The sequence below is a fragment of the Falco rusticolus genome, chromosome 10 (genome assembly GCF_015220075.1).
Source record: "Falco rusticolus isolate bFalRus1 chromosome 10, bFalRus1.pri, whole genome shotgun sequence".
NCBI classification, from domain to species: domain Eukaryota; kingdom Metazoa; phylum Chordata; class Aves; order Falconiformes; family Falconidae; genus Falco; species Falco rusticolus.
This window is the reverse complement of record NC_051196.1, coordinates 18,386,556-18,403,981: the sequence shown is the minus strand read 5'-3', so window position 1 is coordinate 18,403,981 and position 17,426 is coordinate 18,386,556. Positions and strand designations below refer to the sequence as shown.

Sequence of the window (17,426 nt, the reverse complement as noted above, 5' to 3'; positions counted from 1 at the left end):
TATATGACAAAACAGCAAGGCAGATGTCTGTATAGAGCTTTTACTACCTTGATGTTGCAGAAATGATGTTACGGTCATTATAGGACAGCATCCAAATGCTTATGTCATTTCTGACCACCATCTCCTCTGTTACTCAGAATTTTGGAATATCTGCATCCTACCTTACCTGATACAGAAATTCAGCTGTAGCTTTCACAGCAAGTGCATCCGGCACCCATCCCCACTGAGCTTCCCATATCAGTTTTGATGTTAACCCGTTCCTCCCTGGGCACCACTAGCCTCAGCACCCTACGGTGAATACATGGAATTGGTTCCATCAGACTTTCATTACCATCACTAGAAACTTCTACAAAACTCAAATGACTTGTGAGCATTTGTGTATCCTGCCATGAGGTTTGGAACTCTCCTAAAAATGGCCCTGCTCTGACATTGGCATAACGCCGACATCTGGATAGAGAGGCTCAAACAAAATCTGATTTTCAAGAAAAGGGGTTGAATTAGAGAGATTAAGAGGTAGCTCTCGATGTGTTCATTAGTCAGGAATAAGAAATACCTAATGAAGGGTCTCAGGTCTCCAACCAGCCCGTTACAATGTCTTTTCATTTTTCAGCTTGGAAAAAAGAAGAAGAAGTTCATGCCTTACAATTACCAGCATAAGTATTTCATCTGTGAGTATCCCCGCTTCCTTGCAGTGCCATAAGAACTTCACCCAAAAATCATGGCTGCATCTCCTCCCCAAATTAAAGGGTTTAAAGGTACTCCCATTGAAGTGACAGCTTCAGGAAACTTCCTTCACATTGAAGAAAGTTCACTTGAGGAGGAATTGCCCCTCGTGTCTCCGTTAGGATGATGTGATGGTAGGTACTAGAGAGTGCATCAAGTGTGAGGAAGAAAGGAATGTGGAAGAGACGAGGAATTGGTGAGATGAAAAGAGGAAGAGATCATGTGTACACATGGAAGTTAGTGTAAACAGGAGACAGCAGTTTGTCTTCTGCTGAAAAGAAGAATCTTCTTACAGAAGAATATTCTGGAAGATTACTGATGCAGTGAAATTATAAATGTGTCTGTTTTCCTTCTTTCCTTCAGTCCTGGCCCCACTTGCACTTGTTCCCTTCTTCCAGCTGTCCATATTCTACTTCGCCATCAAGAGGAAGAAGTGGCTGGTAAGCACTGCTGGCATGGCCTAGAAAACTTCCAAAAAACATTGCCACTCTGCAGCATATTAACCTCTTGAGGGGTTTAAGGTAAAAGAAGCTGATTCCAGGCTTGCTGCAGCAGGAATGAAGTCAGTGGGGACAGGGAGAATTTTTTAGAAGAGGCTTTTTAGCCTTTTAGCAGAGGAAGAAAATTTAACAGAAAATTATCAGACCTAGGAAGAGTGTTATTGCAGGGCTGTTTGCTGGTCTTTAGTTACTGATGGTAACGTGAGCGCTGTGAAGTGAGGGAATATTTCAGGGATACACTCAACTGGGGGCAGAATGATGGTGTGGATCTTACTCTTGATAAATAAGAGATCAATAAATAACAGATCAATAAATAAGATGATTTTTTATTGCTGTGGTTCAAGTAAAGGGGAGGGAGTGGAGGGGGTTAAACAACAAAGGTTTACTTTCATCTTTTTGTTTGGTTTGGTTTGTTTTTTTTTACAGGACCTGTTATTGGTTGTGTCTTTCAACATCCGAGTCTGTCTCATGTATATTCCTTTAATGGGATTTAACAACTTCATGGTGTACTACTGGCTGTCCAGGTAACACACAGCATACCCACAGCCCCTGTCACTAATATTTGTAAATGATATTGAGCTTCAATGGAAATAAATGAAAAATAATCATACTCACTATGATTTTCTCAGAAAGAAATAGTCAGCCAAGAAGTAACAGTATAACTGCATGTGTGTGTGTGTGGCTGCTCAGGGGCATCTGTAACTCCAGATATAGTGGTTCTCAAAAGGAACTCCAAAAGTGAGGAGGCAAAGGGATGGAACAGAAAATTCTGAATTATGTAAAAGCGCTCTTTTACTAAAGATGTGACTCAGGAAAGTATTTTGCTGGTACATTTGGGTGGGATTAGAGATACGATTAAGTGTTTCTGTGTTTATCTGCCCAGGTACCTGGAGAGCACCTGGTTTATTTGGGTGTCGCAGATGAATCACATTCCAATGGACATTGATTATGATAAGAACAAAGACTGGGTATCTACTCAGGTGAGAATCTCCTTTCTTCTGCTCTGCTGTTCTGAATTACAGGGCAAAGACGACATTGTTATTCTCTTAGCTTTAACGCTGTGCTAATGAGATTTGTCCTTGCCGATCGTTAAAAGGCATGCATTTCTGTAGTAGCCAAACCATTTAAAACTAGCTGGAAAATGGGACATCTAGCTTTAAAAAAAACAACCCTGTTTTTTCACTAAAAGGTTTTGACATATTTTCCACAACACTTTTCCCTTCCTATTATGGAAAAAGTACTGATGGTGTGATAGTCCATCTCCTTTTCAGGCCAATTAAAAAGAAGCAAAGTGGGACTAGATACCGTTAATTTTTTACCCTATAGGTTACAGGTTTCCTGCAGAGAAGATAAATCTGACAAAATTTAGGTCTGATAAAAATGAATATGTAAATACATCTTTACTCACACCTATACTGCCTCCAGCAGTATAATCCCACAAAGTGGGTTCTAAGGATTTGTCCTTATATTAAGGGGAAAAGAACCCAGCATGGTATTCATCTGACCAGATCTGGATGTCTACACGTGAACACCTGTTACATTCACTGGAGAGGCAGAGCCATTGCTAGAGCACGATTCATCTTACTCTAAAATAGACATCTAAATCAGGTCAGATGAATGTGGGACCATAAAAATTTATCGTTTTCTCCATTGACTCTAAAGTGATGAGATCAGATTCAGATTTCAAATTAAAGGTGTCTGAATTAGGTGAGATGAAGCCTATGTACACAAATCTTTGTTCTCATACTTTTGCATTTGACTTTACTTGCACTAGTTGGAGGAGACCAGAAGATTTTTTTTGCTTCTTTATTGGGCATCTTTTCTTTCCATCCAAGTGAAAGAACCCTTTAAAAAATCACAGCTAGAGTTGTGTGCATGCCAGTGAAGAAGTTATTCCTGAATGAAGAGCCAGCCGAATTAACCTGTATCCCAACAACCCATTTCAATCTAGCCTTCATGTAATTCTTCAGGGCGGTGATGGCTATAATCCCTGACTCTAACTTGCCTTTTATGCTAGACAAGGGTAGGTAATAATTGCTGGGGTTCAGTTCTCAGACTTGCATAAAAATAAAATCTAAATCATGTGTTTATTTGGTCTTTTTTCCTCCTAGCTCCATGCAACCTGCAATGTGAACCAATCTTTGTTCAATGACTGGTTCACTGGGCACTTGAACTTCCAGATTGAGCACCAGTGAGTATGATTATGGGGAGAAGGGTGGGAATAATATGGGGCACTTAAAACTGAGAAAGGCCATGTAGTCTCACATTAAACCATTCCAGGAGACCCTTTGTCCTCCTTCTGGGGGACGGCAGGGAAATATTTTGGACAGAGGGAACAGGGAGCGGTGCAAGCAAAGTCTGACAATAACTCTCTCCCATTCAATCCCGCAGCCTTTTCCCCACGATGCCTCGACACAACTACTGGAAAGTAGCTCCACTGGTGAAAGGCCTTTGTAATAAGCATGGCATTGAGTATAAAAGCAAGACTTTACTGACAGCCTTTGTAGATATTTTGCAGTAAGTATCAATTAACAAGAGTTTTGCACTGGAATAGCATGTAAGGGAAGGACGCAGTTTCAAATCAATATCCTTGAAGAGATATTGATTTGTCTTGTGAGGCCAGCACCTCACCACCCTCACAGGGAAGAATTTCTTCCTAATATCTAAACCTAGAGTTTATTTAGGTCTTTCTGAAAGCACTTTGATTTTCAAAAATTTTCCACATTTCAAGGATTTTTTTGTCTTCCTGAAATCCTCTCAACTCATTCCCTGTAGTCAGACTTTTCCGTGTGGTGTCCATGCAGTTTTTAACCCTTTTTCCCCCCATTTACTTCTCTTCACACCTAAACTACAGTTTGCTTCCCATGAAGTTGAATATTGTCTCCCCTAAGTGATTTTTCACTTTCTGTTCCTGCAGTTCGCTGAAGGATTCTGGGGAGCACTGGCTTGAAGCATATCTGCATGGATAGAAAGCGGCAGCTCTCAAAGGGAAGCTCTTCACCAGACAACTGCTGCAAAGAGTCAGCACAGACCATCAGTGTCTGTGCATCTTCTGGCATAGAAACCTGGGAGCTGGGCAAAGCTAATTTCAGTAAGAGTGGGTGGGAAAGTGGTTTAAGGATACATTTTTTCTTGTTCCCAACCATGAACCTCTATTTTTCCTGCTCTCAGTCTCAGAATTTAGAGCCATGATGAACTGAGCCATTAAATCAGGAAGAAGTAGCTCTTGAATCAACTTGATCAGTCCACTGGACATGCCAGCTTCTTGCTTATGGAAAAAGTTTGAAAAGAAATTCCTCATAAAGTCATGGAATTACAGAATGGTTTGGGTTGGAAGGGACCTTAAGGATCATCTAGTTCCAATCACCTTCCATCAGTCCAGGCTGCTGCCAGCCCTGTCCAGCCTGGCCCTGAGCACTGCCAGGGATGGGGCACCCACAGCTGCTCTGGGCAGCCTGTGCCAGCGCCTCGCCACCCTCACAGGAAAGCATTTCTTCCTAACATCTAATCCAAATCCACCCTCCTTCAGCTTAAAACCATTCCCCTTTGCCTCATCACTACAAGACCTGGTAAAAAGTCTTTCTCCATCTTTCTTCTAAGCCCGCTTCCAGTACTGAGAGGCAGCAATAAGGTTTCCTGCTTGGTGTTTCTGGCTCAGTGGATCAGTGGTGATGGGACAGGACAAAGCAAACTGCAGTAAGTCAGGACACATTAGGATATGGGGGAGTCTTTAAGGGATATTCTAGAATTGATAGTATAAGTATGCAAAGGACAAGACAGTCTGGGGTATGTCCCCATTGCTGCTGATCACTGTGCACTACTTGCTCTAACTGCTTCGGTGTTGTAACTTGTACTGTTTGTGGGTTGCATAGGGAGGCAGGTAACTAGATGCTAAGTTGTACAGCTGTAATAGCTGGTTTGAATGCAGTCCAAAGAGGTTGTACAGCATGTGTTATTTATGTGCATAAATATATGTGGTGCTTAGGGACTTGGTTTAATGGTGGACTTGGCAGTCCTGGGTTAATGGTTGGACTTGATGATCTTAAAGGTATTTTCCAACCTAAAAGATTCTTTGAGTCTATGATTCGATGTATATATTTCAATTGAGTGGTGACTGTGCTGCCTGATTAGCTTTCTGATGTAGACAAGCTCTGAATAAGACTAAGAGGCCCAGGCACTGAGGAGTATGTCTGGATTGCAAGGGTATTTAGGGTACTCTTGATTTTGTTGAGTTTTATACATATTAATTTTTCTCTAAATGCTGATTGCCTGGTGATTTCAAGGACCTGTGGGCACCTACATTGGTTATTAGGCAACTAAGTATATTTGTGGCTCTGTTCCTATAGCCAGAAAAGGAATTAAATCCTATCTAATTATGTCATCCCATTGGGCCTTGCAAACTTTTTTTCTCTTCCAACATCCCCAAGAACCAGCTCCTTTTTTGGAACTCTTTCTTACCAGCTTTGTGCCTGATACTTAGCTCTTTGGCCTCAAGAAGGACCTAGCCCTTCTGTGCTTGTGGTCAAGGACAGCTTCTGCTAGTGGAAAGTGTACTGGCCACCTGTATAGATGCCCTGTACCTCTCCAAGAACACTATGGGTTTTTGGGAGAGCCAACAAAATGAAAAAGCTAGGAGCGAGCCTATAGCAGAGTATTTTTCACTGGAAGTGCTTTAAACATTATGGGAAAGGTAAACGGTAAATGAGGAGAGATGAGCACTGAATAACACAAAAGAAATGGAGGATGCATGAAAGAACAAGGAGATGTGTGAGTATCAATTAACAGCAGGACCAAAAGGAGAGGGGAAAAAGGCTGAGTGGTGATAACATGGTTATTTGGAAAAGCTAGAATATAGGAAAAAAGAGAAATTATAAAAATATCAGTAAAGCTCCTCTTCATGTTTTTTAGATCAAAAGTCAATACCTGTTTTAGAGAGAGAGTGTGACCTCTAATTAATCTTGCTGATTTTGCAAAGGAATGATGATTCAATGATGACATTTTCCAATCTCATTTATAACTAATACAGGCCATTAGGGGCCAGTTGAGCCATACTGGCAAAACCTGTATTGTGCTGTACTCACCTAACCAACCTAAAACCACAAAGGCAGCTTGTAATGGCAAATAATTAGGCAATTTGCTCCTAAAAGCAAAGACCACGTAGAAGAAAAGTGGTTCTTCTCCTCTGCCATTCACACCCAGAACTCTGTGCCCCAGCTTTCAGCGGAAAAACCACCCAAAGGAGGAAAATGTGGAAGATCGTACAAGGAGAGACCACCGTGAACAATGTGACCCATCTGCAGCACGTTGATGACCAACTTACCTGTGTTACAAGCTACAGCCACCAACAGCCGCCTTCGAGGTAACAAACCATATCAAGCCCAACACACAAAGCAGAAGGAGTTTGGACTTCTATTTTTGCCTTTGTTTTTTAAGAACATCTCCATTTAGTCTTTTTTTATTATTATTATTTTGCATGTAGGTGCAGGCATTAATAACACTGTTCTGGTTATTTCCTAATAATAGCTGACAGATGTCATTGAAAAGGATCCTGATTAAAAAAGTAGTTTTAAAAAAGTGCTTTGAATGTAATTTGAAAATCCCTTCCAACTAGGGCCTAGAGAAATTCTGTGTTCCCAAATCCAGGGCTGGTTAGAAAGGTGATATCCACAATTATGTGCAACAGTAGTAACGTTTTGTATGTATTTAAGTGATAGTGCTGTCTTAAGATGAATGCAGAGATTTCACTGCATGCTCTACTTTGTAATACATGAAGACATTTTAAATAGATAACTTGGTGAAGGTAATATAAATATTAAGGATTCCTACTTTTTTTTTTACCAGTGAGACTTGAAAGCTGTGCTGATTAGATCCCGAGTCGCAGTGAGATCCTATAAATACAAGACTGACACAAACTGGTTCTTTCTGGTGTCAGTCTCATAAATCAAACTGATTATTCGTTGCATTTAGTTAGCATTTTACTCGTTGGAACACAGTAATTTATTGAGTCTGTCTTTTTGCAACCTCATTTTAATTAAAATGTTTCTGTCTCTTTAATTGATTCAATGGCTGCTCTGTGAGAATACTCATTTTTTATCTACTTCATAAAGGTTATTAACAATTAAGCTGGTTTACCAAATTCTAACATGGTTCACAAACTTCAAGGGGCCAGGGTAACAGCTGATGAGAGGCAAGCCCTTCATTTTGCCTTTGCACTACTACTGAGGTCCCTAATGGTCTGATTAGTACTAATAATAAGTACTAATTGGAAATTGCCCCAGCTGTGACGCTGGTATAGAGGGACAATAAAATGTGCTCAGTGCAAGCTTGTTCAACAGAAAACTTATGTGACAAGAGGCTAAGAAGACTGAAATACAGGTTTTGTGCTTAAACAGTCTACTGGAGACTGTAATCTGACTCATCATGTTTTTCATAACCTAATGTTCCCTGCAAGATGGTAGATGTAATCTGGGATACCCAGAAGAAACAGGGAAATTGGGGAAATAGCTTGCCAAATCCTGCTTGCTTCAGGAGTTTATACAGGAGTTTATACTGAGATTCTACTGGAAGTGGTTTTGCTTATACAGGTAGAGCAAAAAAGCAGAAGAAATGAGGCAAGGTCACTGACAGCTATTAGGAGTCAGATTGTGCTCGTGTAAATATAGCATGTCGTGCAGGGTAATGCAGCATGCTTTTTATTCTGCAGCAATCCTATGCCCAGCTTCTCATAGTAATTCAATGTTTAATAAGGAACAGAGACAATCTTTTATAGTAAAAGGAGGAAGAATGTTATAAATCTGTTATTTTTTCTTCCACTTACCTTCTTGTTCTCATATTACACAACCCCAGTATGTTCCTTTCACTTCTCAGCTTTTCGCTCACTCTCCTCTTGGATGATTTTGATCATTGCCTCCCTTAACTCTTTTCCAAATGGGTCTTCATCAACCTCTTTCCCACCTTCAACTCATCAATATTTCCTGTCTCCTCATGATTAGACAAATTCCAGGCTTTCTACCCTGTAGGTTCTCTGAAAGGTTCGAAGGATGCTGACTTGGTGGCTGTTTGTATGGGTAAGTAATGTCGACAAAGCTGCAGCAAACATACACAAAAAAGAATTGTGAAGCTTTGAGGATAAGGATAGGCTTGGCTTAACAAGGCTTATTTCATGATGAAGGAAGGCATGTATAGCATTTCCCTCTCCTAAATTTTTATCTTTGCTTTTGTTCTTCACTCAGGCTTTAGATCTAGGGATGCAATTGGATAACATGGTTTGGGTGGAATCTGAAAGAATTTAGAAATGGCAAGAATAACTCCCTTTTCTACTGACACCTTGCTTTGTGTGGCAGGACCTCAGCTTAGCACCTGCCCTCTTACCTTTCCACATGGTAAAATGATTCCCATAAAAGACTACTTCACTCATTCCTCTTACAACCCACTGCTGCAAAAAATTGCTAGCGTTCTTCAGTGTTATTGCATAAACTCTTAAATAATTGGTGGCCAACTTGTCTGTTGCCTGACCTGAAGGGAATTACAACGTGTATATATATAGTATATATCCATTCAGAGACAGTCAGGCAGAAATAGGGACGATATCTACAACGCAGTGTGATGAGACAGGTGACTGTGTTCCAGCTTACCACCTACAATGCCTTTTCTTCAGGTGTTGCCTACAGCCGGCACCGTAGGTGTGTTCTGCTATTACACCAAAGCACTTCAAATGCTGAGCTGTGCTCCTGTGCATGTACAGAACTGCCTTGGTCCGAGCAATTTCCCTCTTAGCACCCACCTGAGGGTGGGGCATATTCGGTTTTCCTGCCTGCTGTATCCCCCGAGGGGCCTGATCCCACAAGCGTGCTCGGAACACGCTTGACAAGTGCTGTCAGGACTCTGCTCTTCAGAGAACATTCCCATTTGTTTTCTTTCTAAAATGGAGACGGAAGAGGTCATCCTCTGCTTTTTCATAATACGGTGGTTATACCGTTGGTACAGCAGGTTTAGATCTCTCTCTAGCAAAAGCAATCCGAAGCCACAGCGCCCACCTCTCAGCATGTATGGACAGGGTGGTGATGTCCCCCTCCCCCTGGCAGGCGTACCACCATGCAACAAAGAATTGCAACTGGCAGAACTGGCCTCTCATTCATGGCATTTCTTGTTTCGTTCTTTGAATGCTTCCCGGGCAGGAATTCAATCCCCATTTTAGATGCTTCTATACCTTAGGTTCAATAGCTACTGATAATTGCAGGAGCAATTTCCGTCCTCTGTAATTGCTTTCATAAGAGCACTGTGGTATCTGAGCTGTTATCTCAGGCAGCCTAGGCCCTTAAGTTGTGCTTCTGAGCCCGTTCTTGCTCCAGCTCCACAAGGGACTAGAAAATGGTGTGCCAGGACTGAGTCAATTGCTCAAATGTTAATTTTCGGTATGCTTTCTGTGGAACTGCTATCAAGGGGCATGCCCTGTGCACACACTGCAGCCTGGGAAGCACCATGGTGGGTCTCTGGTACCAGGAAGAAACACTTTAAAATGAGGATAGTGCCTCTCCTGTCCTCCCTTTTCTACTGACACCTTGCTCTGTGTGGCAGGGCCTCAGCTTAGCACCTGCCCTCTCACCTTTCCACATGGTAAAATGATTCCCATAAAATTTTCAATAGCAACAGCAATAGCAGTAGCAATAGTACTGAAAATGAAAGGGAAAAAGAAATAAATCCCAAAGAAAAAAATCCCCCAGACAACTGATGCTCAGTGTGCTCGCTCACCTCCCACTGACCGATGTCCAGCCAGTCCCCGAGCAGCTATCGGCAGGCCCCAGCCAACTCTCCCCAGTTTCTATACGGAGCATGATGGTTTATGGTATAGAATGTCCCCTTGGCTAGCTTGGGTCAGCTGTCTGGGCTCTGCTCCCTCCCATCTTCTTGTGCACCTGCTCACGAGCAGAACATGGGAAACTTGAAAAGTCTTTGGTTCAGAGTAAGCGCTACTTAGCAACAACTAAAGCATCAGTGTGTTAAAAACATTATTCCCATACTCAACCCAAAACACAGTGTTGTACCAACTACTAGGAATAAAATTGACTCTACCCCATCCAAAACCAGAACAAGGTGCCAGCTTTGCCTTGCAGCACATTTAAGAGTCAGTAATGGGCTCGTTAATGAACTGTTGAGTTCAAGTGATCACCTGGACACAGGGGATAAAGTGGGGAAGAGGCCAGTGTAGTGATTCTACGTTAACATGACATGTCATGCAACGTAGGCATTCCCTTTGGACTGGCACTGCTATTGTATTGACAGCGTGTACAGGAGTGTTGCCAAATGCACTTCCATAAGAATAGAGTCATCTCTGTGCTTAATGTATATAACTACAATAAGAACTAAAGATCAAGTCAGAGATGGTCTCTTTAAGATCTTTAAGTGTGGGTAGTTTTTACCTCCTCAGCACTTTAATGTCAACTTAGAAAATTATCTATATGGGGACAAAAAGTAAATAAATTTGTTCAGCTCCTACTTTCTTATGCCATGCGGTATCAGAGGGTCACTCAGACCGATTCTCTAAGTGCCCGTGTGTGACAGCAGCTTCACTCTGCTTTGGTTTAAGTATCAAGTGTAAAAAATGTTATGTATTTTAGAATCACCTATTTATCAGTGCACAATTGTTGCACCAAAAAAATGGTGCACTGATACACACAGTTTTGTAGCAGCACAGTATGGAGAACATTGAGTAAGAGCAAGATAATTATGCAAATAAAGTCTATATACTCTGCAAGAACTGCCACGTACAGAAATCTACATGACCCTAATTTTCACTCTGATTCATAAACCATTTTGGTGAACAGAACCGTGCATGACAGTTGTGTATCGTTCAGTGTGTACCTGGAGCTTGCTTACACAGGCATTTCTACCCACTTACAACCTCTTACACCAGCATCACACAAGACATCAATTACTGCTGTCTAGGGGGCTACTTAGCACAACAAATAGACAAAAAATGTCAGATCAGAGTAATATTCCAGCCAGCCCACTCTCCACAATGTGGATGCCTGAAGAAGGATATAAAAAGAGATTCAATAGGGATTAATTTACAATGCTTCTTTTATTATCTTATATGGACTGACTATGTGGTGACTTATCCAATGTGGGAAAGAAAATACCAGCTGCTCTGGCCACTGAGGCTGTTGCTGGCAGTGATTTAAAGGGTGGCTCTTCTTAGGAATTACTCACTCCACTTCCACTGACCTACTAGGACCTTTGAAATCTCACCCTCATGCTAGATACCCCAAGTATTAACCTAACCTTCTATTCCTCTTCAATTACAAAATAGCCTAAGATACTTTGCCCTGTTGCAATGCAAGTGGATTTCCTCATGAAGCTGAAAAAGGATTTATCTTCATTTTTTAACATTTGTTGAAGTGGGCACTAGAACTACACACACCATGAGAAAAAAAACCCCACAGTAATAATACACAGGGAAGACTCACCACCGCTTTGCCTCTGTATGATTTTTCCTTCCTGCATATTCGGAGAATACGTACTCTTAGCTATAACATCACAGTAGACGCTTACCTAAAAATAGAGATTTATGTCATTAAAATCTATTATTTCAAACTAAGGTTCCCTGTATTATTCCTGTTATGTCAGGGTGAGCAGAGTCAACCGATTTTGGAATGTTATACCTTGCTTTCTATCAGGGCCTGCTGGGATTTCTGATGCACTGTTTCAACACCCCATTATGAAGCTCCAGTTTGTTGAATCAGAAACACTTTTATTCACCAGCCACGCACATCAATGAGCAAAGCAAAGCAGGCATGTGCTACCCATAAAAATACTCATTATAACAGCTTGAAATGTCAGCTGTGGGACATGAGCTAAAAGTTTGATGTTGCAGCATACAGAATTTGCTCAATGTGTGATGTAAGCTTCTTAATCCTATGAATAAAGTCGCAAGCTGTGGGTGTGTGAAAATGAAAGAGAGGTTCTCAGGGTGCTTTTAAATCCTTTTTCATTATTTGATTTATTATTATCCTCATGTCATCCTTTTACTGCCCTTACCAACTTCTAAATAAAAAAAATACCTTCCATGCGAGGCTGTGACATGCTGACAGTCAGCCACCACGCACCCATCCAGCCAATTCCTTATCTACCAAATAGCCCATCCATCACCCCCGGATCCCTCCGCTTTAGAGAGAAGGATGTTGTAAGGGACCATGTCAAAGGCCTTACAGAAGTCTAGACAGATGACATCGTAGCTCTTCCCTCGTCCACTAACGTAGTCACTCCACCATGATTTTTTCATTCCTCACTTGCCAGCCATATACATTACAAGTTAATTATTTTTTTTTTCCCCACTTATGGTAAAAAGCTACTATAGACACAAGCAAGACAAAAAACTTCAAAATGGCAGCCTGCATTGTAGTGAAAAAAATGATTTCCATGTGTAGTTTCTCCTACAGCTTTCTTAACACAAAATCTTGCAACAGCATGGGTTGTCCCCACTATTTGCCAGCTGGCAGGTTTAAACTTGCAGAATTCGTGTTCATTCTGATTAATTCATTTTCCCCTACATTTATTTTTGATTTATAAATTAAAATGAACTATTAAAAGCTTCCAATTGGAGTTGGATTTATGCCCCTGCTCTTTCATCATTTGAAGTATGTGGAAAGCCTCCACTTTCTTTTAGTGGTCCCTAACGTACGTTGCACAAAGGGTGACAGAGGAGTGATCGGTTACAAGTCCAGTGTTGAGCCCCGCAGGTGCTGCACAAAGTTTGCACTTTATAGCAATGCCCACAGATTGCAAACCTAAGCCATGTAGAAGAATTTTATTTACTATGCAGGAAGACTTGTAAGCACAGTTTTAGGCAAATTAGTAGCCCATAGCAATTATTTACTGTCTAATGCATGTAGTAAATGGCTGGGATCAGCATGGTGGTGGATCTTCTGTTGCCTCTCCCTGGTTGTAGCTAAAACTCTGCAATATTTCCTGCCCAAGCTGTCCTTTGTTGCTAAATCTTTTTCTGCAACAAACTACTTAGATTGAGGGCAAGCTCCAAGTGGTGGTTTCTGCTTTGGACAGACTTTGTGGGCAGGTAAAAAGGAGCAGTAGGAGTTTGAAGGCAGGCCACCTCTAACTAGCAGCAGTATGCTCTTTTTATCCGGAGGATGTTAAGGCAGCAGGCTGGGAGCACGTCCTGCTTTCTGTGCTCTCTGGCATGAGATAAGATTTAGCAGGGTGTGATAACAGAGTAGAAAAAGTACTGAGGAAACTTTTCCCTGACTCAAAAAAATATGTTATTGGGACTGTGATTTACAGTTTGACCATCCCTCCAAAACCTGTCCTCTTCAACGAACCAAGGGACCTGTGAGAAGAAAAATCTCAACTCCATTTTCCTCCTTTAATCTTTTTAATTCTGTGTATCATAGGCATGAGTTCCTCATTCTAACCAGTTACATTTAAAAATATTTGGTGACTAAAGGTACTGTGTCTTATTTTTAACTAACGTCTCCTTTTTTCCTGTACGGACCGTTAATTTGCAGCCTTGCTAATTTCCCAGTTCAAAATCAGAATATCCCTAGATAGTTTCATTGTAGTCATAAATAGGATCTGTGTAGGTTATCTTGCCACCTTCATCTCTTGCTAATAACAACTTGTGAAGGGATTTACCTCAGGGCTACTCTCCAGTTTTGCTGCTCCTGATGTTTTGCTGCTTGCTCTTCCCGCTCTGAGTTTCTTTGATAGGAATCCTGGTGGGGTGTCACATCTAATGCCCAGATGGAGGCAGCCAGGCTGTTTCTGTGTGAGCTGTCCTTCTCTATACAAGCCTATTGATATTTCTTACCACAGGTACACCCAGTGTCTTATGCACAGCAAAGGAGAAGAGATCCCCGCTAATTTCTTGCAAATTGTAAGTATGCCAAGAGTAACAGAAATAACGGCAGCAAATCTAAGTAGTTGGCTCTTCCAGGGAGCTGTACAAGAGCCCTGCTCCCTGTCCTCACATTGTGATGCCTTTCAGGCCTTGATCAGCATTGACTGCAGTCCTTCCACGTCGCCCTCTTGATTCAACTCAAGTGGCTCTTCTCCCCTCACCTGCTTGTTGCAGCAGGAGAGACAAACCCAGGTTTGGTTCTCCATGCCAGCGTGGTTTCTTCTTTCTCACCAGCGTTCTCCTGGAGTGGTTGTTCCCCTCGGTCCTGCTCCCTAAGTCTGTAGTACCATAAGTCTTCTGTGCCTACCTCAAGGATCCTGTTACCTCCTTTTCTCTCAGCGCCTTCCCAACACCATTCCAGCCTGATTCCCTCAAGCTCCAATTCTCCTTCTAGCCCAGCTGCAGTGCCCTTTACCCTGGCATGGACAGTCACCCAGTGTCAGCGTAGCTGGGGCTGGGTCAAGGGAATAAAAGTTTGCCTTCCGTTTTGTTCTTAATGAAAGCATGACTTCAGAAAAATCTGTGGAATATAACTTCCTTTGCTGCTGCTTCTTCAGAGCTGCAATGCTTGTGGAGCAGAAGATTCCTGGAAAAGGAACACTCTCCTGACAAGCAAGTTTTTTAATGACCTCAGATACTAAAAGCAAGGTTGAGGCACTGCTGCCTTGTTTATACAACTACTTTATTATCTTCCATGAGGGTGTTGTCACTGTTTAGTTGCATGAACCAAGGTGTGTCTTGCCTTCTTCTTGCTGTAGTGTCTGAATCTGCTGACAGCAATATAATTCCTCTTGTCCCTAAAAAACACCCTTTTAACATGTTTCCCACTGTAGAGCTACCCTAGGGACAGGGCAAGGTTGCATGGATTTTAAATAAAATCTATGGCAAGGTGATCAAGAGTTGTCTCTGATCATGGAATGGTTTGGGTTGGAAGGAACCTTTATAAAAGACATCAAGTCCAACCCCCCGAAACAAGCAGGGACATCTTCAAGTAGATCAGGTTGCTCAGAGCCCCATCCAACCTAGCCTTGAATGTTTCTGGGGGTGGGGCATCTACCACCTCATAACCTCATAATCATAACCAGTATCTCTTCCTCTATTCTTTTTATAAGAAAAGCCGCGCTGTGTCAGGGCCTTGAGTACACTAACAGGTCTTAATGGCCCTGAACAGCCTTACCTGGACCCACACCTTGACCAGGGTTTCCATCTAAACTCAGCTCTGGGTCTTCATTCCCTCCCTGCGCTCAGCTAGGCTTGGCCATGGATCCCACTGACCCTGACCCATGGACCTGCTTCATCACCACAAGCTTTTTCCTGGTTTTGGGACTTGGTTGGGCCTGGCTGCCATCCCAGACCTGCCTTGCTCAGCTCTCCGACACTGTGAGACAGATCCTAGCTGACATGGCCCTGCTGCCTGTGGCAGTCCTGTTCTCCATCTTGTGGGGAGCTGCGCACCTTGGCTCCGTCCTGACGGACTACTCTTGGTCTGCAGCTAGAGCTTGTACCTCGAGTGCCATCTAGGTCTTTCTGTGACTAGCCAAAGAAGCTTCCCAGAGCATTTGCAGACTTCTAAACTGACTTGTGTCCTGCTCATTTCATCTAGAATCACAGAATATCTTGGGTTGGAAGGGAGCCCTAAGGATCATCGAGCCCAACTCCCTGTTCCTTGCAGGACTACCTAAACCACACAACTAAGAGCATCATCCAGATGCTCCTTGAGCTTCGAGAGGCTTGATGCCATGACCTCTGTACTCGTCGGAGTGCTAGGAGAGGTGGAAAATCCTGGCATGATTTCCACAGGAGGAAATCTGTTTGCAATTCAAACAGTTTAGAGCTAAGGCCTCTCTCCAGGAGAAAAATCGGAAAGAATTAGGAAAAATAATCCAAGTTTGCCTCCTTGTGGTATTGTCCTGCTGTTACGCTGGAAATGAACCACTTTTTCCTTTCTTTGTATGAATTCCTCCCTGTTTGCTGCTGAGACCGGAACAGCTGTGTTCGTAATGGGTTTCTTTGAGCAGCCCATGTCTTTCAGCACTTCAGTCGTTATTTTGGAGACCCTAATGCCGGCCAGCGCTGTTCAGGTAGGACAAAGACATGATACAGTTTTGCCTGATAATACCAGGCACTACAACACAGTGCTCCTGCATTGAAGTCCTGTGCATAGCACAGAAATTTTACCCAAAGAAGCGTAATGACAATATGAAACACCTGAATATCTTTCTCCTGAATTACTACTGCTATCATTTGAATTAGGTGCATTTGGAAATGAAAAGGCAGTGCGGTCGTTAACTATTTGTTAATAGCACACAGTTATGCAGCTGGAGTTACTCAATCGAAGCACAGTTCGGTGGGTAAAAGAATCCAAACTGTCTTCAGCAAGAGAGTCTGGCACTGTTTAAGACAGAGCAGGAAGCCAATAAACATTAAAAATATAGTAGGAATATAAGGACTTGCAGGGAAATAAAAGGAATTACAGGGAAAGGCTCAGGAAATGGTTAAGGGCCTTTCTCCTTACGCAGCCCCCTCCCACAGGTGAAAGAGACCCTCATCCTCAGAGTTTTATGAAAAATCTTATGTCCAGGGAAGACTGAAACAATATTTTTTGAGACTGGTTGACTGATTCACCAGCAAAGCTTCAGCTTGCTTACCAGCTACCCCTGGTCTTTGCGATTCTTTCAGCAATAAACAAAACCACACACAACCAAAAGCCAAAGCCACACCAGGCTACACACTTTTAAAAATTATTTCCGAATTACACAGTTATCAGTCTTCTTAGGAAGTAAGGAACCTTGCCATCAACAGCTGTAACAAACTCATAGAAATGAACAAGAGGAAAATCTTGGACAACTTCTCATTCCCAGCCTAAGAAAATGCAGAGTACAGAAAGGCAAATTCTGTACTTCTCGTTTAGAAAGCATTAAAAAAAATAATTTCAGAATTTTGCTAAAAGTATTTGATTAAAATCACTGGAAGATCTCTTTCCCCAGGACAATGGGCAAATTACAAACCCCACAATGGCGAGTGGGTAAACCACATGCTAGGTATGGGGCTAGCTGTGGCCACTTGGAAATACTAGTTTCTAAGTAGCTCATAAAGAGAGAAAAGATGAGATAATAACTTGAACATTGTGGGTTAATTTGTAATAACAGTGCATTTGAGAGCCAGGACTACATGGGACTTAGAATTTACAACTTTAAGCCAAATCCTGTACATTTAGAGCAGCCACTCCAGCACCTGTAGAAGGAGGACAGCTGTCCACTTGGGAATTCACAGTGTGAAGTTCACAACAG

General features: G+C 42.2%; 1 protein-coding gene and 1 long non-coding RNA gene across 3 annotated transcripts in view; one reads left to right on the top strand and one right to left on the bottom strand.

Moving 5' to 3' along the window:
* LOC119154425 overlaps window positions 1–17,426 on the bottom strand; it is a 43,791-nt gene that overhangs the window by 2,359 nt on the left and 24,006 nt on the right. For both annotated transcript variants that reach the window (XR_005106457.1, XR_005106458.1), the window contains 3 exons: window positions 11,690–11,774; window positions 8,041–8,309; window positions 167–288 (listed from right to left, as the gene is read on the bottom strand). This is a non-coding gene — a long non-coding RNA (uncharacterized LOC119154425). The remainder of the gene's footprint in view (window positions 1–166; window positions 289–8,040; window positions 8,310–11,689; window positions 11,775–17,426) is intronic.
* The window catches only part of LOC119154420 (acyl-CoA (8-3)-desaturase-like), a 49,628-nt gene that overhangs the window by 10,419 nt on the left and 21,783 nt on the right, over window positions 1–17,426 (top strand).